The sequence below is a fragment of the Scyliorhinus canicula genome, chromosome 8 (genome assembly GCF_902713615.1).
Source record: "Scyliorhinus canicula chromosome 8, sScyCan1.1, whole genome shotgun sequence".
NCBI lineage: Eukaryota > Metazoa > Chordata > Chondrichthyes > Carcharhiniformes > Scyliorhinidae > Scyliorhinus > Scyliorhinus canicula.
Window position 1 is genome coordinate 175324992 of NC_052153.1, and position 25403 is coordinate 175350394.

At 45.8% G+C, this 25403-nt stretch overlaps 1 long non-coding RNA gene across 1 annotated transcript in view; it reads right to left on the reverse strand.

Annotated features, from left to right (window-relative positions):
* Window positions 1–407: 407 nt before the first annotated feature.
* Window positions 408–25403, reverse strand: part of LOC119970029 — an 87911-nt gene continuing 62915 nt past the window's right edge. Inside the window, exon 4 of the long non-coding RNA XR_005461523.1 lies at window positions 408–1026. This is a non-coding gene — a long non-coding RNA (uncharacterized LOC119970029). The remainder of the gene's footprint in view (window positions 1027–25403) is intronic.

Genomic DNA, 25403 nt, shown 5'->3' on the forward strand with positions numbered 1-25403 from the left:
TTTCTCCTCCCCCCACCCTACTGCAACTATGTCCCCCCATTCCTCTCTCTATGTCTCTCGGGCTTGTGTGATTCAGATCTAGCTTGAAGGTCAGTGTCATATTATACTGTTATTTAATATTATTGGTCTCTTTCAGTGTTGTAACCAAATTGGTAAATAAAATATACATGAATATATGTAGGGACTTAACGGAGCTTGAGACAGTTTTCTTTCCAGAGTCTGTATTTTTAAAGCAAAGCTTGCATAAATTATGCCTCATAACATCCCAAAGCACTCCACAGGAATAAACTACTTTTGAACACAGCCCCGACTAGATTAGTAAATGCAGAAATCAATTTTGCATCTGAAATTATGAAAAATCAACAATTGGAGGAATGTTCAGTTGATCATTTATTTTTCCACCCACACATTATGATCCTTTATTCTAATATTCCTATTCTGTATGCAAAGAATAGAATACAGGACATCATTTGCTCAAGCACAGCTGCTTCAGTTCCCGGAGTGATTCAAATGTAAGTTGATCAGTTGAAGTAGTTCGTGAAACAAATTTAAATAAAGCTGAAGCAAAAATGTTTGCATTCATGAAAATAAACTGTTTAGTCAATGCTTTTTAAAAACATTTCCAGTCATTCAGGCAAGAGATGTCAATGGAAGCAAAGGAGCCTTTTTTCTAATTTGGCAGCTAGTATCAACACTGAAGATGTACAGCTCATGAATAATACAGGCCAAAGTAACTGAAGTGTTGTTCTGCCTCAGCTGCACCTTTTTGTATCGTAGCCAGAACTGCAGTGGTTATGTAATGTGATCGCCCAAAACATGGGCCTAGAATTCATCCTGTGCACAAACATGAGGCCACGAACAATAGTAGCTGTTCTTGGTGTACGAGAGGAATTTTCTTTTTACTTCATTCTTGGGATGTGAGTTACGGGCACGGCCAGCATTTGCTACCCACTCCTGATTATCCTTGAGAAAGTGGTGGTAAACCACCTTTTTGAACTGTTGCAGTCGATTTGGTTGAGGTCCACCCTGTAATTGAAAATATGGAAAGATGTGTCATTTGAAACATGGAAGTCGGGCAATATCTGGTCTGAGAGAAACATGAGAGGATACAGGGAATGATCCCACGAAGGGTTAACAGCCGCTGCAAAGAGCAGGACTATAAAATGCAGATTCTTTCTCCCAAGCAGGTTTAGCAAACACACAGGATTTTTGTATGAAGCTGAAAACAATGGCTCACCACTTCATTGAAATTAACTATCTTAGTAAGCAGCTGGGAAGGAAAGCATGAGGTTCAGTTGAATTTGGTCACAATTCTAGATGTGAAATTCTGCTAACATCAAGTAAATTAAAGAAAACTGGAGACTATTAGTCTACGACTATTAGAAACATAATTTAAAGCCAAAATCAAAGTCCAAGTTATGAGCTGGGGACACAATTGGAAAATAAAACTATAGAAATGATAGGAACCAAACCAAAATTCACACCTCTATTGAAACCAAAGCATTTTTGAATATCACAAAGGAACTTTGAACATCACAAAGGAAACAATGTAATCAGAGACCTGAGAAGTGAGGTCATGTCAAAATGAATACTTAGTCGTATTTGAAAAATTTAGATTAAAGGTACCTTTTACAATCAAAGCGAAATAAAAGTTACTTTACAATAAAGTCATAAAAACTAAATAACTATTAGAAAGAGAATATAAACCTAGAGACCAGAGCAGGAACTACCAGAACTCAGAGAGAGGAGAGAAGCAGAGAAGGAAAAAGAGAAGCAAGCAGAGTCAGTTTACAGTCAGCTCGGCCATGGGGAAGATAAGACATAGCAGCCGAGGTAAAACAGCTAATACATCTAAGGAAGACTAGAATTTAAAGAGGAGGCAGAGTCAGCTCAGAGTCAGCTCAGAGGTAGCCATCAGAGTCAGCTCTCACCGCTCGGTACATGAGAAAGATAGAACATAGCAACCGAGCTCACCAGTGAATACATCTAAAGAAAACCAGATTTTAAAAAGAAGATTGATTGTCAAGTTGGGCCTGAACGTCCCTTCAACCAACCAGAAGGATCCAGAAGCAAGATCTTTTTACTTTTCTGTAAAGACAGTGATTGCATCTTTTAAAAATAAATATATATATAATAATAAAATAATTTAATTTAACCTGAAACAGTGGTTATTCCAAAGTCTACTTTACTTACTTAGCAATGTGGGACCCAGGATCGATGCGACTAAGTCGTAAGTAGATGACATCTTCGGTGAAGGTATGGGTTATACCGGGGGATAACTTGAAAATATAGTTTGACCTAAATAGCACCCACCAAAGCCTGCATCGGAGTCAGGGAGTGAGAATCCCTGTTCACCATTTAGAATATCGGCCCTTTTTTGTATGGGGGAATTCTAAGAATAGTGGTGAGTTTTCAACAACAACCCACAGCCTTTTCTTTTCTTGTCGTAGCTTGTCCGACAGAGTGGCTGGCTAGGCCATTCCAGGGTGCAATTAAGAGGCAACCACATTGCTATGGGGTCTGGAGTCGCATGTGGGTCAGAACTATTGCGAGTGGCAGATTTCCGCCTCTGAAGGACATTAGTGAACCAGTAGGGTTTTTGAAACAATCTGGAATTTCATGATCATTATTAAACAAACTGGCATTTTAGTCTAGACTTATTAATTAATTGAATTTAAATTCTCCACACCCCTCCCTCCGCCCCTCTACTACCGTCCCCCCACTGATGATAGTGAAGTTTTGACATTTGTACTTGAGTTCAGAGGCGATAAGAAGATTGAGTTGGTGTTGGCTGTGATTCAGTGGCAGAACCCTTATTTCTGGTGGCAAGCTCGGGTTCTACCTGTGAGACATGAGCACACAATGTAGGTTAATTCCAGAGCTACTCTGAAAGACAGCTACACAGTTGGAGGCCATGGCTTACATTTATTCTTCACAATCTCAGATATCCCAAAGTGTTTTACTGCCAACAATGCACTTTTTGAAACAGAGCTGCTGTTGCAATGTCACAGCGGCCAATTTGCACACATCAAGTTCCCTCTCAGGGAAGCACTATGGTGACAACCATATAATCTGCTTTGTTTTAACTGACTTTAATTAGAGGACAAATATGGCCAGTGCAGCAAGGAGAACTCCCCCTGCTTTATTGCAGAGGTCTTTTTACATCCACATGAGAGAGGAGATAGCACCTCCGGCATTGCAGCATTCCTGCAGGACTACACTGAAGTGTTAGACTTGATTTTATGCTCAAGTCTCGGAGGGTGGGGGGGGGGGGGGGGGGGGGGGGCAGAAGTGAGACTGCTGGGCACTGCAAAACAGTCAAATCCTCCCACTGAGCTATTGTCAACGCCCAGGCACAATGAAATACTCAGATTTCACTTTGCCAGTATGCCATCTAATTTATGGATTTTTTTAATGCAAAGAAACTTCTTTGAAAATCAATCTGAGGGTTTACAACGCTTGTCCTGATAATGTTGTGTAACTCCATTAACCGGAAGTGTTGGGTCAAATATTGTACTGTTCCCAATTAAGAGGACATCTGAGTTAACAGCAATTGCTGGACTTTGTTCAGCTGTGTGCTGACAGCTCACATTCTGGTCACTGTGCCTCCTTGCTGCTCTTACATCTTCTCTTTAATCATCGTCATGCCTGAGTCTCAAGTCCCTTAAGCCCCATCAAAGAATTGGATTAATGCAACAAAAGTATTTGATAAAAGTGCACGTGAAAAGCTGCCAGTTTCACTCAAAGCTTTGGTGGCACAGTGGTTAGCACTGCTGCCTCACAGCACCAGGCAACCCAGGTTTGATTCTGTCCTTGGGTGACTGCCTGTGTGGAGTTTGGACATTCTCCTCATGTCTGCGTGGGTTTCCTCCAGGTGCTCCGGAGAAAGGACATGCAAGTTAGGTGGATTGGCCATGAGAATTTATTCCTTTGTGTCTGAAGGTTAGGTGGAGTTACAGGGATAGTACAGAGATTGGACCTGGGTGGGGTTCTCTTTCAGAGGGTTGGTGCAAACTCGATGGGCCAAATGGCCTTTGTCTGCATTGTAGTTATTCTATGATTCTATAAGATGCAGGATAATATTTGATAATGGATACAAGAATTGACTGAGGGATAGAAGGTACTTGTTGGAGAATTCATGACAGAGTGAAGGAAAATTAAATGAGTACTCCAGGATTTAGTGTTTGTACAATGTTTCTAAATTATGTCAGTGACTTCAATTCAGAAATTCAATCCAAATTTTTGAAGTATTTAGTTTGCTCCAAACTAAGGCCTGAAATGTGAACTCTGTTCCTCTCTTACAGATGCTGCTATTCCTACTGAATATTTCCAGCTTCTCCTGTTTTTATTTCAGATTTCCAGCATCTGCAGTATATTGTTTTTGTGGACCGAACACCTGTGCTCCTCAGAACAGCACATTTCAGGAAGGAATGTGTAACCAGGCATTGAAACCTTCATATAGAAGAAGCCTAAATCTATTTGGGCAACAGTCAGTTGAACACCTGGATGAAAAATGGGGTCAGACATGGAGGTGGATTCCCCAGCCGCCGGCCGCCATTAGCAGGGTTCCCAATGCGGCTGACAATCGAACGAAGGGCTAAAAATGGGCTTTGCCCAGGCGACAATCCTGTTGCGATGCTCTGTTCCCTCACCAGCGGCGGCAGTGAGCTACATGCTTTTCAAGCCTGGTCCTGACACAATGGAACACGCAATGGGTCAAGTACGCAAGTACGTATTATACAAATCTTCAAAATCCATTGGAGGACCCCCTCCTCCCCAACATAAATCCTGCCCACCCTACCCCTGTCAGCCTCCCCCTATCAACTCCCCGTCAGACTCCCAACAGAGACCCCTCCATTAGACCTCCCCATCAGGCCTCTCCATCAGACCTCCCAACATGGACCCCAATATCAGTTACCCCCATATTAGAGACCCCCATATCAGAGAACCCCTATCAGAGTTCCCCTCAACAGAGGCTCCCCTCAACAGAGATCCTCCCCTTCAGAAACCCTTGCCTGGAAGCTAAAGAGCAGTCCAGGCAGAAATCATGAAAAAGCACAGCTTTTCCATCTACCAGTCTCTTACACCTGCTGCCTCAGACAGAACTGTTGAAGGCAGCAGCAGTTGCCCTATGCATCATAGAAAGTCAAACCACATCGCAAGGTGTTAAGCCCTCTCATATCCTTTGCTCTATGAGACTTCTATTCACTTTCAAAGAGAAATAGCTTTTACTTTTTGTAAACATGTAGGAGTTAATCTTTCACTTCATTTTTTTTCTCAGCAAAAAGTACTTAACTTAATTAAGATGTGGTCAGGGGCTGTCGATCATAGCTAGATGTTTATTAGCACTGTGGTTAGCTTCAAAGCAGGGTACTTAATATGAATTCAAGCACCTGGTACTTGATATGCATTCAAGCATGAAGATAAATGAAATTTTAAAAACCCATATACCGGACTGCTTGAAAGCTATTCCCTGTCAATTGCAGCCCACTAAAAGCTAAAAACCATGATCCTTTCTGTCTGGACTGCTCTTTAACTTCTAGGCCATGGTGACAGATGAAGGGCCATGGGGGATATCTGTTGGGGGGGGGGGGCTATCAATGATGGGGATGTCTCTGATATGGGGGTCTCTGAAGGGGGTCCCTGATATGGGGGCTCTCTGATATGGGGGCTCTCTGATATGGGGGTCTCTATGGGGGTTCTGATGCATGGTCTCTGTTACATAAAATAAAGTCCAGCAGTGTCTTATATGATCTTCTACGCCCTGGTGTAAAATGTTCTCCTGGATACATTTTAAGAATTCTGCTCCCCCTAAACCTTTCACACTATGAATTCCCGAGTCATGGTTGGGGAAGTTGAAATCCCCCACTATCACTACACTATTACTTTTACACGTCTCTGAAATTGGCCTGAATATCTGATCTTTTATTTCTCTCAGACTGATAGGGGGTCAATAGAACACTTCCAGCAATGTGATTGCTCCTTTTTGGTTTTTAAGTTGTACCAATATCGCTTTACTTGAAGAGTCTTCAAAAATGTTATCCCCCCTTACTGCCGCAGTTTATTCCCTGATCATTGATTTTGAATTTCTGTTCAACTAGTCCGACTATTCGTTGCTGCAGATTCTGAAGATCCTTCGTAGTTTTCGGCCTCTGATGTGTGATTAGTTAACAACCATGTGTTAACCATTGGTTCAATTGATTTTTGTCCAGGGTAGGCAATCTGGACGACAACTGTAACTGTATTGGCAAAATTGCCTCAATCGTGAACACAGCTTCATGACTGAAAGCTCCTGCAAGGCACTAATGACTGTTATTCTTTCAAATAGCCTCTGGATGGGATCGCAATGTCAACCTTTTCGGAATCATCTCAAATCAGTTGGGTGCTGTGTTGGGAGAGGGGGTTCTGGGTTGTACTCGGTGAATAACCTAAAAAAGGAACGAAATGTCTTCTTCATCTGTATTCATGTTGTGCCTAATTTGCGAATGTTGTCTCTCAATCCTATGTTGTCTGCCCTCTGCAAGTTACTGGCCCGACAATATGTTGTACTCCTCCTGCTGGAGTGGTATATGCATGTTTCATGAGATGATAGAAGCTTTTGAAAAACGTGGACAGATTTGCTTTTTGCTTCCTTTGATGGTGGCATAACTCTGACCAATACAAGTTACCAGAAGTGCTTGACTTTATTTTCTCTTAGAGAACTCAATAACTCTGTGAAGCTTCCTCGAACAACCTGTGAAATTTCTGTAGGCCAACAAAATGCTTCATTAGAAATCATGTAGACCAGCAAAATGCTTCGATGGAAGTCATTTCATATTAAGGCAACCATTGAGTGTGCAGGATAGTTTGAAATGTGTCGGCTGCTTCTTGACTTAGTAAAATGCTCTCTCTGAATTGAGTTCATATGTTCTCTGTAGTTCAACCTTATTTAATTCATGGAATCATAGAATTTACAGTGCAGAAGAAGGCCATTCGGCCCATCGAGTCTGCACTGGCTCTTGGAAAGAGCACCCTACCGAAGGTCAACACCTTCACCCTATCCCCATAATCCAGTAACCCCACCCAACACTAAGAGCAATTTTGGACACTGAGGGCAATTTATCATGGCCAATCCACCTAACCTGCACATCTTTGGACTGTGGGAGGAAACCGGAGCACCCGGAGGAAACTCACGCACACACGGGGAGAACGTGCAGACTCCGCACAGACAGTGACCCAAGCCGGGAATCGAAACTGGGACCCTGGAGCTGTGAAGCGATTGTGCTATCCACAATGCTACCGTGCTGCCCAAATCATAGAATACTGCTGTGCAGGTCATTCGTCCCATCGAGTCTGCAGTATGCCTCTGAAGGAGCACTTTACCAATCCCAGTAACCCCACCGAGCCTTTTGGACACTAAGGGGCAATTTACACATCTTTGGACTGTGGGAGGAAACCGGAGCACCTAGAGGAAACTCACGCAGACAGGGGGAGAATGTGCAAACTCCACATAGACAGTCACCCAAGGCTGGAATTGAACCCAGCTCCCTGGCACTGTGAGGCAACAATGCTAACCACTATGCCATCGTGCCACCCCACTTGACGTCTTAAAACCAGCTCCAGTCATTTTATTGTATGTTCAAAGATGTGCAGGTTAGGTGGATTGGCCATGCTAAATTTCTCCTTTGTGTCCTAAGATCTTCAGGTTAGATGGGGTTCATAGAATTTACAGTGCAGAAGGAGGCCATTCGGCCCATCGAGTCTGCACCGGCTCTTGGAAAGAGCACCCTACCCAAGGTAAACACCGCCACCCTAACCCAATAACCCAGTAACCCCACCCAACACTAAGGGCAATTTTGGACACTAAGGGCAATTTATCATGGCCAATCCACCTAACCTGCACATCTTTGGACTGTGGGAGGAAACCGGAGCGCCCGGAGGAAACCCACGCACACACGGGGAGGATGTGCAGACTCCGCACAGACAGTGACCCAAGTCGGAATCGAACCTGGGACCCTGGAGCTGTGAAGCCATTGTGCTATCCACAATGCTACCGTGCTGCCCCCACGTTATGGGAATAGGGCGGGGGTGTGGGTCTTGGTTAGGTGCTCTTTCTGAGGGCTGATGCAGACACGATGGGCTGAATCTGCACTGTTTGGATTCTGTAGTTTTGTCGTTCCTTTCCCAGCCCAGAACATCATGATATCCCATCTCTCTAATTGCAAATGGAAAGCAGCTCAATTTGCCACAATAATAGAGAAGTTGAAACAAATTTAACTCCGCGGTATCGTCGAACCATTCAGGGAATGTTGTGGTAAGCAATTAATTAAAAGTGCCCTCAGCATTAAACTGCCACAAAATATTAAATTAAAAAATGATATCATTAACATGAAACATCCATCGTTTGGATGACATTTTATGATGATGTTCTGTCTACCCACTCAAGTAGACATTAAATCTGTAATGGGAAGAAAATAATGTTAATATTCTGGAAGGATAGGGTCAAATGAGCTGAAGAGCTTCTTCATCATAAATGTTTCCAATTAAATATATTGCGTTCTCCAGATAGGAACCACGAGTGTTCATAAATAAATTGATGAGTGCACTTTTGTCCTACCCTGTACTTAAAATTATGTATATCTTTTTGAACCTGAAAACAGCTTTATAGATAGGAAGGCAAAATTAAGCCAACTGATGTGTTGGTTGCCAAATGCGCCCCCCCCCCCCCCCCCCCCCCCCCCGCCCCACGCTCAACTCCTTGACTCTTGATGATGTGCTAGACCATAGAACATAGAAAAATACAGCACAGAACAGGCCCTTCGGCCCACAATGTTGTGCCGAATTTTTGTCCTAGATTAAGAACAAATTAATCTACACCCCATCATTCTATCGTAATCCATGAACCTATCCAATAGCCGCTTGAAGGTCCCTAATGTTTCCGACTCAACTACTTCCACAGGCAGTGCATCCCATGCCCCTGCTACTCTCTGGGTAAAGAACCTACCTCTGACATCCCCCCTATATCTTCCACCGTTCACCTTAAATTTATGTCCCCTTGTAATGGTTTGTTCCACCCAGGGAAAATGTCTCTGACTGTCCACTCAATCTATTCCCCTGATCATCTTATAATCCTCTGTCAAGTCTCCCCTCATCCTTCTCCGTTCTAATGAGAAAAGGCCTAGCACCCTCAACCTTTCCTTGTCAGATCTACTCTACATTCCAGGCAACATCCTGGTAAATCTCCTTTGCACCTTTTCCAAAGCTTCCACATCCTTCCCAAAATGAGGCAGGAAGGGTCCTTCAACTCCACAAAGAATAATTTGCCACTGTGTATTACCAGTTCAAAAGTGATACAGTGGAACAGCAACAACAACCTGTACTTAAATACCATCTTTATTGTAATAAAATGTCAAAGGTACTTCACAGGGGCCGCGTCAAGCAAAATTTGACTCCACACCAGGTACGGTGATGTCCGGACAGTTGGCCAATATTTGGTCCAAGCGGTAGGTTTCTAAAGGAGAGTAAAGTGGAAAGGTACTGAAGTTTAGCGAAGGAATTCCAGAACTTAGGGCAGGTAACTGAAGGTATGGAACCAATGATGGAGCAAGTAAAGTTAAAATTGCTCAAGTGGCCAGAAAGTAGATAGGTGTTGATGTTTCAAAGGGTTTTAGAGCTGGTGGCTACCACGGAGAGATTTGAAAACCAGGATGAGAATTTTAAAGTCATGGGATTACGCGACTGGGAGACAATTCTGGCATAGTGGCACAGTGCCTTGCACTGCTGCTTCACGGCGCCAGGGGCTCGGGTTCGATTCTGGCCTTATATGATTGGCTGTGTGGAGTTTGCACATTCTCCCGTGTCAGTGTGTGTTCCTCCAAGGTGCTCCGGTTTCCTCCCACAGTCCAGAGATGTGGGGCGGAATTCTCCACTCCCCACGCGGCCTGGGAGAATCGCGGGGGGGGGGGCCTCCTGACATTTTTTACTCCCCCCTGGCACCCCCCGCGATTCTCCCCCCCCCGCGATTCTCCCCCCCCCCCCCCCCGCTCGCAGGATCGCCGCTCGGCATTTTTTACGGCCAACGGCGATTCTCCGAGCCCGATGGGCCGAGCGGCCGGCCGTTCCCAACCGTTTCACGATGGCGGCAACCACACCTGGTCGCTGCCGTCGTGAAACGGGCGCCAGAAGCACGTTTGGGGCTTCTAGGCGCCCGATTTGGGAAAAAGCTCCACGACTGTGCTCGGGAGGGGACAGGCCCGCGATCGGTGCCCGCCGATCGTCGGGCCAGCGCCCAAATCGGACGCACTAATTCCCCTCTGCCGCCCCGCAAGATCAAGCCACCAGGTCTTGCAGGGCGGCTGAGGGGAAAGACGGCACCGCGCATGCGCGGATACTTGCCGTCTGTACGATGACGTCATCCGTGCATGCGCAGGTTGGAACCGGCCAACCTGCGCATGCGCGGCTGATGTCATCTAGGCGCCAGCCGCGTGTCATTCCCGCCGAGATACCCGGAGCCCCACTCCTAGCCCCGTCGGGGGGGCAGAATCGGGTGCCGGGAGCGGGCTCCGAGGCCGTCGTGAAAGACAGCTTCTTTCACGGCGGCTTCCGCAATTCTCCGCGGGTGCGGAGAATCGCGCCAGTGCAGGTTAGGTGGATTGGCCATGATAAATTGCCCTTGGTGACCAAAAAGGTTAGGAGGGATTATTGGGTTACGGGGATAGGGTCGAAGTGAGGGCTTAAGTGGGTCGGTGTAGACATGATGGGTTGAATGGCCTCTATATTCTTCCTGGTCTCAAAGCCATCTCCCTACCTGTTCCCCATTTCCCTTCAAAATGTTTTTTAAATGAGAAATATATCTATCTCCTTCTTGAAACAATTTCATGGTTTGGACTCCACTGCATTATGGGGCAGCAAGTTTCACAAATTCACTACCCTCTGAGAGATGTAGTGCCTCCTCAGTTTTAAACCTACTGCCTCTCAAACTATATTTATCACCTCTTGTTCTAGATTGACCCACAAGGCGGAACATTTGATTTGCATTTACTTTATCAATCTCTTTTAGTATTTTATGTATCTTGATCAGATCCCCTCTCATCCTTCTAAACCCCAGTGAGGATAAGCCCAAACTGTTTAATATTTCCTCACTGGTCAACCCCTTCATCCTGGGAATCAATTTGATGAGCCTCTTCTGGACTGCTTCCAATGCCATCACATCCTTCCTCAATTAATGAGGCCTAAACTGGACACAATACTCCAGATGTCGTCTCATCAACACCCTATACAATTGCAACAATACTTCGCTACTTTTATACTCCAGTCCTTTTTCAATAAACACTAACATTCCATTTGCCTTTTTTATTACATGATGTACCTGCAGACAGACTTTCTGCGATTCATGAACAAAGACACCCAGGTCCCTCTGCCCAGATGCATTTTGCATCTGCTTTCCATTTGGATAATAATTTGTCTGACTATTTTTTCGGCCTCACACTTTAACCTCCAGCTGCCAAATTTTGGCCCAATCTCCCAGCCTATCTATGTCAATCTGTAAAATCTGTGTCTCCTCTTCACTGCCTGCTTTCCCACATATTTTATTATCATCTGCAAATTTTGTTGTGTTACACTCTGTCCCTGCTTGCAGATCATTTATATAAATTGTAAAGAGTTGAGGTCCGTGGACTGACCCCTGTGGCTGGTTACAGTTCATCCACCAGAGAAAGACATATTTATGCCGGCCCTCTGCTTTGGTTGACATCAGGTTTACAGATGGCAAAATGTGAGGTGTGTACTGGAATTGCCAACTCACAGAGTTAAAGATGCAGGGTGCTGAATGGCTTATCCCTGCCATTAATTCTTGTACTTGGAAATGCAACTCACTCCACTCTACTCTCCAATGAATTACCTCACTTGGGAGAAAATCTGGAATCGTAGCACGTTCCTGCAATAATCTTTCATAAAAGTTGTATTATGAGGCGTTCATGACATGGGAAAATATGTCTGAGTTAATCAATGCATATCAGGCAGACTCCACCCATTGAGCATAATGCTAAACAAAATGAAGTAAATGCCAGCTCAGGCTCCCAGGTGTACTCCAAACTTGCTGCCACTGTTAAACAGAAAAATAATTAAATTGGGTATTTTAAAGCACAATGCTCAGATAAATAAATTCAGAAGATGCCTTGCTCGGAACGTTTCTTGATATTCATATGGGATATGAACATCTGTGGCTCGGTCAGTGTTGTATTGCGCGGCAAGCGACCAAACTGTGTTAAATCACAACTCTGACCAAAGCCCAACAGCCAGGTCCAAGCCCAAACACCTGATAGACTAACATTTGTGTGTTCTGGTCGCATAGGCTCTGGGATTGTCACATGGCCCAAGAAGGATCGGCACTTAACGTCTGGCCAGAGCCTTAATCTTGGACTGACCAGGATGACAGTTGTGTAATTCTTGGAGAAGAACCTGCGGCATTTGGGTTGGCATTGGCACCGTCCTCGCTTGTGATTTCATCTCTACCTTGCATATCGGGCCTAATCTGTTCTGAATTCTCAAATGCAAACCTGTGAGAAACATCCTTTTAACCCTTGAGAACAAAGGGTCTCTGCTGGTCCACGTTTTGTTGTGGCCCGATGAAATACATGGAGTGTCAAGTTAATTTAGAGCCAGGAGCACCTCCTGCAGAGTGGGAGGCTCAGATATTGTTTGTGGCAGTGGGATCCTGCTCAAAGTATCCGCATTTGGTATCTGATTCCCGGTCTACGCTGAAAGGTGCATGAGTCTGCAGCCAAGAGCAGCGGCCATCTTTGCTCTTGGGCTGATGCTATTGGCAGGACAGGCTTATTTGCACGGAAAATGCAAAGTAATGATTTATGGTTTATGGTCTGAGGCAACGGTCCCAGCCACAAAGACGTTGATTGAATTTTTTACGGCATAAATGACCACTAGACTTTCTTTGTCGATCTGGGAATATTTCCTTTCAGCATCCTGCAGTGTTCTGGGTGTGAAGGGGACAGGCCTTTCCACACCTACTTTCATTTTGTGTGAGAGCACCGCAGCGATGCCATACGTTGATACATCGCAAATGACTACCATGGGTTTACCCGGTTGAAAAGGACCAGCAAGGCCGATGACTGCTGGGCCTGTTTGAGCGAATTGCCAGACTTCTTCTGGGAATCATACCACTTCCAATGATGGTGCTTCTTCAGCAATCGATGCAGGGGTGTCAAAATGGTCGGCAGATTGGGTAAAACAAAAGGCCTTAATAACCAAAAAGGATTTTAATCCGACTTATTCCTTTGTTCCGGGACCCCTGTTAGTACGTCCATCTTACCTTCAAATGGATGTAATCCGTTCACACCAACTCGGAAACCTAAATATGCAACCTCACCAGCCTGAAATGTGCACTTCTCTCACTTTAACCAAATATCGGCTTCTTTAAACCTCTTGAGGTCTTCTTTCAAATTTTCTCTGTGCTCCTCTGGTGTTGCCCATGTCACTAGGACATTTTCCAGATGCATGTCAACCTTCAGAATTCCCTGCAAAAGACTCTCGATTGTGCACTGAAATATCGCACAAGTCGATGAAATATCGAAGGGCAACCTCGTATATAGGAACAATCCTTTGTGGATATTTATGGTAACAAACATTCTTGACTCATCTTCCATTTTAAGCTTCTGGTATGAATGGCTAAAATCCAATTTGGTTTATTGAGCCCCCTGCCAACTTGGAATATAAATTTTCTATCCTCGGGGTAGGCTATTTGGCAGCCTTGTTCACAGTCGCAGTCTGGTTTCAACACTGGAACGATGGGTGCTGCCCATTCTGAAAACTGTACTGGAATAATTACCCCCAAGTCCTTCAGATGTTTCAACTTCACCTCCACTTTTTGGTGTTGAGCATAAGGCATCGGTATGGTGTGAAAAAGAATTGGTGTTGCTTCTGGATCTACATAACTCTTTTGTTCTGGGAGCGGCATTTTCAGAACACCATAATGTATCATGGAGTTCAACCAAACTCTCCCTTTAATGTATTGTTGCTTTTGAAGCACACGGCTTGGTCTTCAGGTGTGCTATGACAATTATGGACATGTGGGTTTATAAACATAAAACAATGTTTATTCCATGAATTCAACTTAACCTTTTTAAATAAATATTGGATCCCTTAACACCCCTTACTTCAAAGATAACCTCAAAAATAATGCAACACTAAATAATCCCTCAAACTGTTCCTTCAAAGCTACAAAAGACTTAACACCTTTAAACAGAAACACACCAGGTTAAAGACATTGCTATTATGAGTTTAAATCACCCAAATGATTCAGAGATAATCTTTCATGGCAGAGATCACCGCAGATCCAGCTCACTACAAACACAGACACACCCAAGCTCTTTTCCTCCAAACTGAAACTAAAACTCCCAAAAAGCAGAAGTGATCTCAGCTCAGCGCCCCCTTTTGACATCACTTCAGTAATATGAGGTGCTTCATTTCTTAAAGGTACATTGCTTAAACATCCATTTCTTAAAGGTACTCTAACATGACACTTTGCTTTCCCTCCTTCGATGCATCCTACCTCTCTCTGGAAGGAGCCACTATCAGGACCCTTCTTAGCCTTAATCACCCCCATTCACATTCCTTTTGTCTTTCTGTCCACAACATCTTTGTCAATCTCCACCTATCACTGACTCTGTATCCATCCCCACCGCTCCACGTACCTCCCCCCAACAGTATAAATCTGACCCTATTTCTTGCTGTCCCCAGCTTCGACAAAGGCTCGAAATGTTACCACCCTTCTCTCTCCACAGATGCTGTCAGACCTGCTGTGATTGTCCGGCATTTTCTGTTTTTGTTTCAGATTCCAGCATCCACAGTAATTTGCTTTTATCTCTCTGGAAGACCTTGTGGTATCACTGTAGAAGTTGCTGGAAAACCCCATCGGTAATGCTGAATATTTCCAACCAATTCAATTGGATTTTCATCAGTCAATCCCGTCCCCTGCGGCTTGCCGTTTGTCCCTGATTAAAGGCTGCTGGGCTGACTGCCGTTGGAATGATACTGGTGTTAACAGGAGAGCAAACCAAAAAAATAATTCAATGCCCAGGGCTGGTCCTCACATTAAATGGTTTATTTCGCCTGCGGGGTGATGGCGTCTGTCAAACTCCAGACCATCTCTCCACCGAACAAAGGAAAACATACATTCTTATACATTTTTCAAAACGGTTACACAGCCCATTTCAGCTGGACCTTGTCCAATAATGCTGACTATGGATTACATGCATTAGTGAGATATCCAATCAAATTTGACATTGCGTAAAGTGGGTTGGTACCTTACCAACCCCTGACTTCATGAAGAAGTCATTCATACTAACTGTCACAGTCATCTTTCCTGCCTGCACCTGGACACCTTGGGCTGGTGTGGATGAACAATGGTCCTTGTCCTGTGGACAATGTTTATCAGTTCTTTGTGCATGCCTCCCTTGCCTCCCATGTCTGTTTCTCATTCAATGCCTTGACATCAACCATTCTTGACTCCCTGACTAACCCTGCTGTCAGTAATTAAATGGTGTTATTTGTACAAGTTTGCAACCGAGCTAATGGTTGTTCACGAATGTCGCTAATTCAGCTAAAGGCCATTTTGTGTCTTTAATATTGCTAAGTCAGCTGACAGTCATTTGGCATATCTTCTTTTTAATTGTATGTCTGTCCTTTCTGATATTCGTAATTCTTCGGTTATAAAATCACAAGCATTGTATATACACTATCAATTCCGACAGATTACCTCTTAAACATGCATCTAAGCCTTTATCTAAATTCTTCTTTCCAAATTTGACTTCAACACTGGTATGGATGTCATCCTCAAAATATTCAGTGTCTCCCCAGTATAGGTGGCTGGCTAAGGTGTCCAAAGTACTACTGAGATTCACAGGCTGCAGCCCGGGGCTGTGGTGGAGAGGGCGAGTGGGGTGTGGGCGGATCCCCTCAACTGATTCTCTTTGAATAGCTGTTGTAGGACATTGTCAACGTGACCTCACATTAGTGAGGTTTGAATATTCAGTGGGGTGGGGGGGGGGGCTCGTGTTGTGTTGGGGGGATTATCACATTGGTTATCACATTCAAATGTATTCATAAGCATTAAAATTAGATTCTCGCCCTTTGTGGGTGTGAATCTCGTGACGTCACCATCGAGGGGCGTTGAAAATTGGGAAATGTCATATCTCCGTGCATAATTGCGTTTCTCCTTTCCCTCTCGATTTCCCACCCGCGACGGCGATCCCGCGGATGGCTAACGTGGGCTCAAAATTGCCCTCGCCTCCCCCCCCCCCCCCCCCCCCCACCCCACCCCCCACAATTGTGTCAGGTTTGACTCCAGCCAGGGGAGAGCTTCTCAGAGATTCCTAACAATTGCACTTTTGCCAGGGCTCTTTTACGTCACACTTGGACAAATACTGTTATTATGGCATGTTTCTGAAACATTAGCCCTGGCCTCGGGCTCATCAGCAACAATGTTCTTTTATCCACATCAAATATCATGGCTCGGCACAACATTGAGGGCCGAAGGGCCTGTTCTGTGCTGTACTGTTCTATTCTATAAATACTATTTTCAATCATTTGAATAATTTTAAACTTATTCTCTTTTTCTGTAATCACAAGCAAAAAGCATAAAGGAATTAATCTGAATACCCACTGATCATCAACAACAATGTAAGCATCAGGCAAAATGTCCAACAGCACATGAACAAGTGAGGGAGGTTTACTCTTCATACATTGTTGGTACTGTTATATTAGAAAGTGCAGACCTTGAATTTCCACTTTCTGCATATTAGTGTCTGAATACTGAATGATTCTTGTCCATTTATTTCAAATTGCTTAATACATCTTATTAAATTGAAGCATAAAGGAACTTCATACGAATTAATTAATTATTCATAACCTAACTTTAGTGCAGCATCATTTCAAGGCCACTGTCTGAAATGAATGCCTACCTTGAAATTCTAATTCATGGTTCTTACATCAATGAAATAAGAGATCAAAGATGTACTATTCTTTCTATTATATCTACAGCGGAATTTGACTCAGTGGGAGTGTGGCGAGGAGAATAAGGCACAGGGGTCAAAATATTTACTTTGTGCATGGATGATTTTGCCGTTATTCAGGCTTGGCAAAAAATGAACACTGCAGCAAAGAACCTCGTATTTCCTCCAGAAAGTTGCAATGGGATTGCACTGTCAAAGTGCTGTTGAATGGAATTAAGGAGCAGGTTTTATTGAGGATGTATCAGCCATATATCTCCCATCATCCCCCTCTCCCCAAGTCCACTATCTCCACCTTCTCCACCTTCCCTACCTCCCCCAACCTGCCAATTCTATGCAAGAGCCTGAAATATCTGGTTAAAAACGGGCCAGAATGGGTAGAGTGGGGTGGGGAGGGGTGTTGCAGTGGGGGAGGGGGGAGGGAGAGAAGGGGAAGGGGTGCAGGTTTTCTGATCTTCCCAAAAAGAATAGACATGTCCCAACACGCGAGAAATAATGATGCATTCTGACTTTTGGGGTTACCAGCCTCAATCACACCTTAGAAGCTAAAATGGGCTCCACATCTGCCGGCTGGTGTTAGCAAGGTTTGACAGCTGAGACCAGCCATACTTTCACTCATGCTATACTAATTTTTGCTTGTGTAGATCCTCACTTACTTTGAAAGGAAACTACAAATAGGCGGGGAGGTAATGATGGTCAACTTGGATTGTGACTTGAAACTACTTGACATCCCTGGGAAAATTTCCTGTGGTTCAAACGTTTGGACAATGTCCCCGCATAGGGAATTGCAGACTAGCATGTCTCGGTCATTACTTTCACTTGATTTTTTGATGTGGAGATGCCGGAGTTGGACTGGGGTGGGCACAGTGTAATGATATGCATATAGGCAGGTCAGTGAAGGGTTAATTAATACATCTCTGTGTAACTCAAACACGAGAGGGCACCACCACTCCTCTGTATACAAATAAGACCTCAGGGAATGCTGGTAGTTAGAAGAGTACTAGTAAAGGAGAAAGCAAGAGAACAACATTAGGAGATGATTTGGTTAGAGAGAATACACAAGGTTATTATTCGTGACTAGGTAGATTATTGATTACTGCTGGACAGATTCAATATTACTTTATTATTAACTATAGCTCAGTAGCATGCGCAAACTTCATTTAATTAATCATTATACAATAAATTAGTATTGTTTCAATATAATGATTAGTGGATTCTTTATCATCAACTCGATGCACCATTCTGGAACAAAAGACAAAGAATACAACATATTACCACCAGGGATAATGTAACATGGTACCAGGGTACCTACTGAAGCTAGTTAGATAGTTTAGTAAGATTTAGTCAGAAATACTAATACCCAAATCGAATTTCAAAGCACCAACCTGTTACTGCAGGACATTGAATAATCCAGGACTGATGGAGAAAGCTCAATCTCCATGACAACTCCGGATCACAGGTAAACTTGATGTTAACTGACGACTGTTCAAGCAGCAGTATCAATTGTATTTGGCAGCTTCAGATTTAAATAATGCGAGTAACAAATGTAAAATAACTCTGTTTCTAACCATGGTGGGACACCAAGCCATAGAATTATACAACTCATTTCAATTTGCTGCGGATCAAGGTAAGACCAAATTTGAAGAAGTTATAGAAAAGTTCAATCTTTATTGCAAAATTCAGAGAAATGAAACGTTTGAGCGTTTTATTTTCTAAAGAAGAATGCAAAACAAAGGTGATTCAATTGATTGCTTTGTGACTGATCTCAGACTGTTTGCTCAACCTTATAACTTCTCTGTGTTAAATGATTCAATGATCAGGGATCAAATAGTCATTGGAATAATCAATGATAAGCTCAGAAAATGTTTGCTGAGACAGAAAGATCTGAAGCTTGAAAATGTGATCGTCATGTGCCGTTTATATCAATTATTCAATAGTCAGTTTAATAAAATTCTTCTCTGAGAAAAGGGCGAGAAAACAAACCTCGAGGTAAAATGTGTTAAGGCAGTGTTGCAGATGAAAAAAATGTGTTTTTCGGACGGCAGCCATCTTATGCATGCGCATTCTAAACCAACACATGCGCACGTCTCAAAAAGATGCATGATCGACGGAGACCGATCTGCGCACGTGCGAAGAGGTTGTGTGCATGATGACTTGCACGTGATGATGTATGAAAGGTGTAGAAACGCCCACCCACAAAATAAATGCTCAGCTGGAGGAAAGATTTGCTCACAATGTGGCGAACACAACCACTTTGCTGCTCAGTGCAGATCCACTCGCACATTTAAATCTTCAAATTTAAACTCAAAACAGATGAATGTTAGAACTGTGGATACAAAGGAAGAAGGTTTTCAAGAAAATGTTTCCAATTGTTTAGATATTATTTTTTGGAAGACTCGTTCTTTGTAGGCATCGTTGAGAAGTATGATGGAACCACAGAAGTCTCAGCTCCTCTCAAGAAAGTTCACTCTATCAACACAGATATGGAATTAAACACAGTACTTCAAGTTCATAATTCTCCAATCAATTTTAAGCTTGATACTGGTGCTTCTGCAAATTTGCTCAATAGCATTGACTTCTCAAAGCTGAAGCAAACTCCGAAAATCGATAAATCAACTTGTCAACTGCACGACTACAATGGCAGTGTCATCGCCTCAATGGGATCTTGCTACTTGTTAGTTACCAATCATGACACAGCAATATCGCTAAGATTTGAGTTTGGTGATTCAAACAAATCTTCACTTTCTTCAAATCTTCATTGGCAGCAGGGTAGCATGGTGGTTAGCATAAATGCTTCACAGCTCCAGGGTCCCAGGTTCGATTCCCGGCTGGGTCACTTTCTGTGTGGAGTCTGCATGTCCTCCCCCTGTGTGCGTGGGTTTCCTCCGGGTGCTCCGGTTTCCTCCCACAGTCCAAAGATGTGCGGGTTAGGTGGATTGGCCATGCTAAATTGCCCGTAGTGTCCTAATAAAAGTAAGGTTGGGGGGGGGTTGTTGGGTTACGGGTATAGGGTGGATACGTGGGTTTGAGTAGGGTGATTATGGCTCGGCACAACATTGAGGGCCGAAGGGCCTGTTCTGTGCTGTACTGTTCTATGTTCTATGTTCACTCTTAGGTGCGCAAGCCTACAAGGATCTACACCGAGGCCACACTTGGAGTATCGTGTTCAATTCTGGTCGCCACATGGCCAGAAGGATGTGGAGACTTTAGAGAGGGTGCAGAAGAGATTTACCAGGATGTTGCCTGCCATGGAGGGTGTGGAAGTAACCACTGCTGCATATATTAGGGTATGTATGGTAAGGCCCTGCACTACAGGTACACCCAGTAGGTGGAGTATAAATATGTGTGCTCCCCGAACAGCAGCCATTTCGCCAGCTGCTGTAGGAGGCCACACATCTTTGTGTAATAAAGCCTCAGTTGTATTCAACTCTCGGCTTTGTGCAATTGATTGTGCATCAATTTACCACACTAAGGTTGATAACCGGATCGCCTGCAATTGGATCCACAATCAGGCAACGTCAAAAAGGACTTTGAACACTGGCTCGCTTGTTTCGAAGCTTACATCAGGTCTGCACCAGACCCAATTCCGGAAGCTCAGAAGATCCAGATCCTCTACACGCGGTTGAGCTCCAGTGTTTTTCCGCTTATCCAGGACTCGGCAAACTACGATGAAGCCATGGCGCTACTGAAAGAGAATTACGCTCAGCGGAGTAACACGCTTTGCCCAAGGCACATCCTCTCAACCCGTAGTCAACTCCCTGGTGAGTCAATAGAAGATTTCTAGCATGCCCTAATTCTCCTGGTCAGAAACTGTGACTGTCAAGCCGTCACGGCCACGGAACACTTGAATTTACTCATGCGGGAAGCTTTCGTTACGGGGATTGCATCAGATCACATCGCCAGCGACTTTTAGAGGGGGCCACGCTCGACCTCGCAGCAACCAAAAAGCTGGCGCTATCGATGACGGTTGCCTCACGTAACATCCAGGCCGACACCCCCGGCCACACGGCCCACCCCTCCTACGCATCGTGGACCCCGCAGGCGCCACCCCATCGGGGATCCCACTCAGCCTGTGCCACGCACCAACCAGCCAACCTCGGGGGCCCCAGATGCTACTTCTGTGGGCAGCCAAAACACCCCCAACATCGCAGCCCGGCCCGGAGTGCCCTTTGCAAGGCCTGCGGCAAAAAGGGGCACATCGTTGTGGTGTGCCAGGCTTGCTCAGTCGCCGCTGCTCCGACCCTCCCCCCCGAGTACGGACAGGGGATGCCGACATCTTTCCCCTCCCCAGGCGACATCGCCAAAGCCACGATGCACGCAGTCGACAAGACATTACCCTTTCAAGTGGAGAGCGACGCATCAGAAGTCGCTCTAGCCGCCACCCTCAACCAGGGAGGCAGGCCTGTGGCATTCTTTTCACAAACGCTTCATGCCTCTGAAATTCAGCACTCCTCCGCCGAAAAAGAGGCCCAGGCCATCATTGAAGCTGTGAGGCATTGGAGGCATTACCTGGCCGGCAGGAGATTCACCCTCCTCACTGACCAACGGCCGGTAGCCTTCATGTTTAACAACACACAGCGGGGCAAGATCAAAAATGATAAAATCTTGAGGTGGAGGATCGAGCTTTCCACCTACAAATACGAGATTTTGTATCGCCCCGGTAAGCTCAACGAGCCCCCCGATGCCCTGTCCCAAAGTACATGTGCCAGGGCACAGGAGGACTGACTCCAGACTCTGCACGACAACCTTTGTCACCCGGGGGTCACACGGTTGTACCAGTTCATTAAGTCCCGCAATCTGCCCTACTCCGTCGAGGAAGCCAGGGCCATCACCAGAGACTGCAAGGTCTGTGCGGATTGCAAACCGCACTTCTACCAGCCGGATCGTGCGCGCCTGGTTAAGACCTCCCGCCCCTTTGAACGCCTCAGTGTGGACTTCAAAGAGCCCCTCCCCTCCACGGACCGGAACAAGAATTTCCTCAGTGTGGTCGATGAGTACTCCAGATTCCCCTTCGCCATCCCATGCCTCGACATGACGTCTGCCACCGTCATAAAAGCCCTCAACACCATCATTGCTATATTCGGCTTCCCCGTCTACATCCACAGTGACAGGAGATCATCATTCATGAGCGATGAGCTGCGTCAGTTCCTGCTCGACAAGGGTATCGCCTCGAGCTGGACGACCAGCTATAACCTCCGGGGAAACGGACAGGTGGAGAGGGAGAACGGGACGGTCTGGAGGGCCGTCCAGCTGGCCCTACGGTCCAGACATCTCCTGGCCTCCCGCTGACAGGAGGTCCTCCCCGATGCACTGAACTCCATTCGGTTGCTCCTATGCACTGCGACTAACGACACATCCCATGAATGTCTCTTTGCCTTCCCCAGGAAGTCCACCTCCGGGGTGTCGCCCCTGACTTGGCTCACAGCTCCAGGACCCGTACTCCTCTGTAAGCACGTACGACTACAAAGGCGGACCCGTTAGTGGAAAGGGTGCAATTACTCCACGCCAACCCCCAGTATGCCTATGTAGGGTACCCCGACGGCCGCCAAGATACTGTCTCTCTCAGGGACCTGGCACCAGCAGGTTCCACACACACACACACACACCCTCCCCCCCAGCCCAGCGCCACCCTCCCCTCCCCTGGTGCGCCCAGCACCAACTCCGCCAGGACCATCCGTCCTCCCCCTGCCCACGCCTGAGGATGAAGAGGATCACGGCATGCTCCCAGAGTCAGTAAGGAGCCAACCGACGCTAGAATCGCCGCCTCCACTGTGTCTCTCCCAATGTCAGATCAAGGCTCCGGATCTGCTAAACCTGTAATTGGTTCTGGACTCAAATTTTCTTTTTCTCTGTATATTAAACTTGTGTTGTATATAGTTCTCCACCGAACTCAATTTTAACAGGGGGTGAATGTGGTAGTAATCACTGCTGTATATATTAAGGTACGTATGGTAAGGCCCCGTACGACAGGTACGGGGGTAGTCCCTGCCTTCTGGCTCCGCCCAGTAGGCAGAGTATAAATATGTGTGCTCCCCGTACAGCAGCCATTTCGCTAGCTGCTGTAGGAGGCTACACATCGTAGTGTAATAAAGCCTCAGTTGTATTCAACTCTTGTCTTTGTGCAATTGAACATGCATCAGGGGCATTAGCTATGAGGAGAGGTTGAATAAACTCGGGGTGTTCTCACTGGAATGATGAAGGTTGAAGGGCGACCTGATAGAGGCCTACAAAATTATGACGGGCATAGATAGAGTGGATAGTCAGAGACATCGTCCCAGGGTAGCGGGGTCAACTACTAGGGGCCGTAGGCTAAAAGTGTGAGGGGCAAGATTTAGAGCAGATGTACGAGGCAAGTCTTTTACAGAGAGGCTAGTAGGTGCCTGGAACTCGCTGCCGGAGGAAGTGGTGGAAGCAGGGACGATAGTGACGTTTAAGTAGCATCTTGACAAATACATGACTAGGATGGGAATAGAGGGATATGGACCCCGGAAGTGCAGAAGATTTTAGTTTAGATGGGCAGCATGGTCGATGCAGGCTTGTAGGGCTGAAGGGCCTGTTCCTGTGCTGTACTCCGAAGTTCCTTGGAGACCAGATTTCAGAACATGGGCCAGGATTTACACAGAATTGGTGAACCACTCCGGCATCAGGACGCCCGGAAGTTGTGGAATCCTCTGCACTTCCAGGGGCTAGGCCGCTGCTGGAGGGTTTGGCGCCATGCCAACCAGCGCCGAAGGGCCTCCGCCGGCCGGAGCATGTTGGCGCATGTGGAGGATGCCCAGCGTGTTCTGGCGCATGCGCAGACTGCTGCCGTGTTTCCTGCACATGTGCAGGTGGTTTCCTCTCCGCGCCGGCCATCATGGAGCCTTACAGAAGCCGGCGCGGAGGGAAAGAGTGCCCCCACGGCACAGGCCCGCCCGCAGATCGGTAGGCCCCGGTCGTGGGCCCGGTGCCCACAGGCCAGATCCCCCCATGCCACCCCGAGGACCCTGCTAACCGCCTTCCAAGCGAGGTCCTGCCGGTATGGACCATGTCTAAACCACGCCGGCGGGACTTGTCGAAATCGGGATTCACGCCGCCCCCCCGGCAATTCTCCGACCCGGCGGGGGGGTCGGAGAATCCCGCCCATGGTGTGTGACCTGACAATGATTGCTGCCGTACAATAAATGAAAGTCCGAGAGGACAAAAAGGCCGTTTTATGATTTTTAGGATTTGTGAATTTTTTAGGAAACTTCATTCTCAAACTCTCGTCCAGAACTACAGCCCTCAGAAATCTCACCAAGATGTCTACCACGTTTGATTGAACTGACAAAAGGAATGTCACGATTTAAAGTCTCAACTGATGACTGCACCTCTTCTTTTGTTCTTTGACCCAGACAGAGGGACCAAGATATCGAATGATGCGAATCAGAGCGGAATTGGAGAAGTTATGTTCCAGAAAGATGACAATTCGTTCTGGTTGCCAGCTGCCTATGCTTCCAGAGCAATGATGCCGACTAAACAATGGTATGCACAATTAGAGAAGGAATGCTTGGGATTACTGACACTGTCAGTAATTACTGATTACTGTTTTAAAGTTTCATGATTATGTTTATGGTCTTCCTATCTTTACAGTTGAAACTGACCACAGGCTACTTGTCCAAATCATACAAAAGGATTTAAATGATTACAGAGCATCTTGATGAACATTTGTAGATACGACTTCAACCTCATCTGTACTCAGGCAAGGAGTTGCTAATAGCTGACGCTTTATCACGTTCAATTAATTCAGAAGAAGAACCTCATGAATTTATACAGCATATAAAAGCTCAAGTGCAGCTTCGAGCTTAAAGTCTTCCTGCTTCAAATGTGAACCCGAACCTCATGCATGAAGAAACCAAGAAGGATTCAATGCTTCAAAGAGTCAGAGACCATCTCAACAATGGTTGGCCAACAGGGCATTGTCCAAGTTCAGGAATTCCAAAGTTCATGAAGATTCACAAGGACAGTAAAAACCTCTGAGTCTCCTCTTCGTGGTTTAAGAAGGTCAACCAGAAAAAGAAGGAAGCCGGGCAGACTCAATTTTTGAATCATACCTGATGAACATTTTGTTATTGATTTTTCACGACATGTCAAAGTCATATGACAGACCGGGATGGGCCGAGTGGCCGTAACAAAAAACCCGGCACCGTTCTGACCTTGCCTTACCCGGCAGGACCTCGGCATGGAAGGGTCCGGGGGTGGCCTGTGGGGAGGGAGGGGGGTTCGGCCCCGGGGGGCGGGGCCTCCGCTGTGGCCTGGCCTGTGATCGGAGCCCACCGATCGGCAGGCCAGCCTCTCGGGCTGGGATCCTTCTTTCTTCCATGCCGACCCCTGTAGCCCTACGCCATGTTGCGCCGGAGCCGACACGGAAAAGGGGGCTAC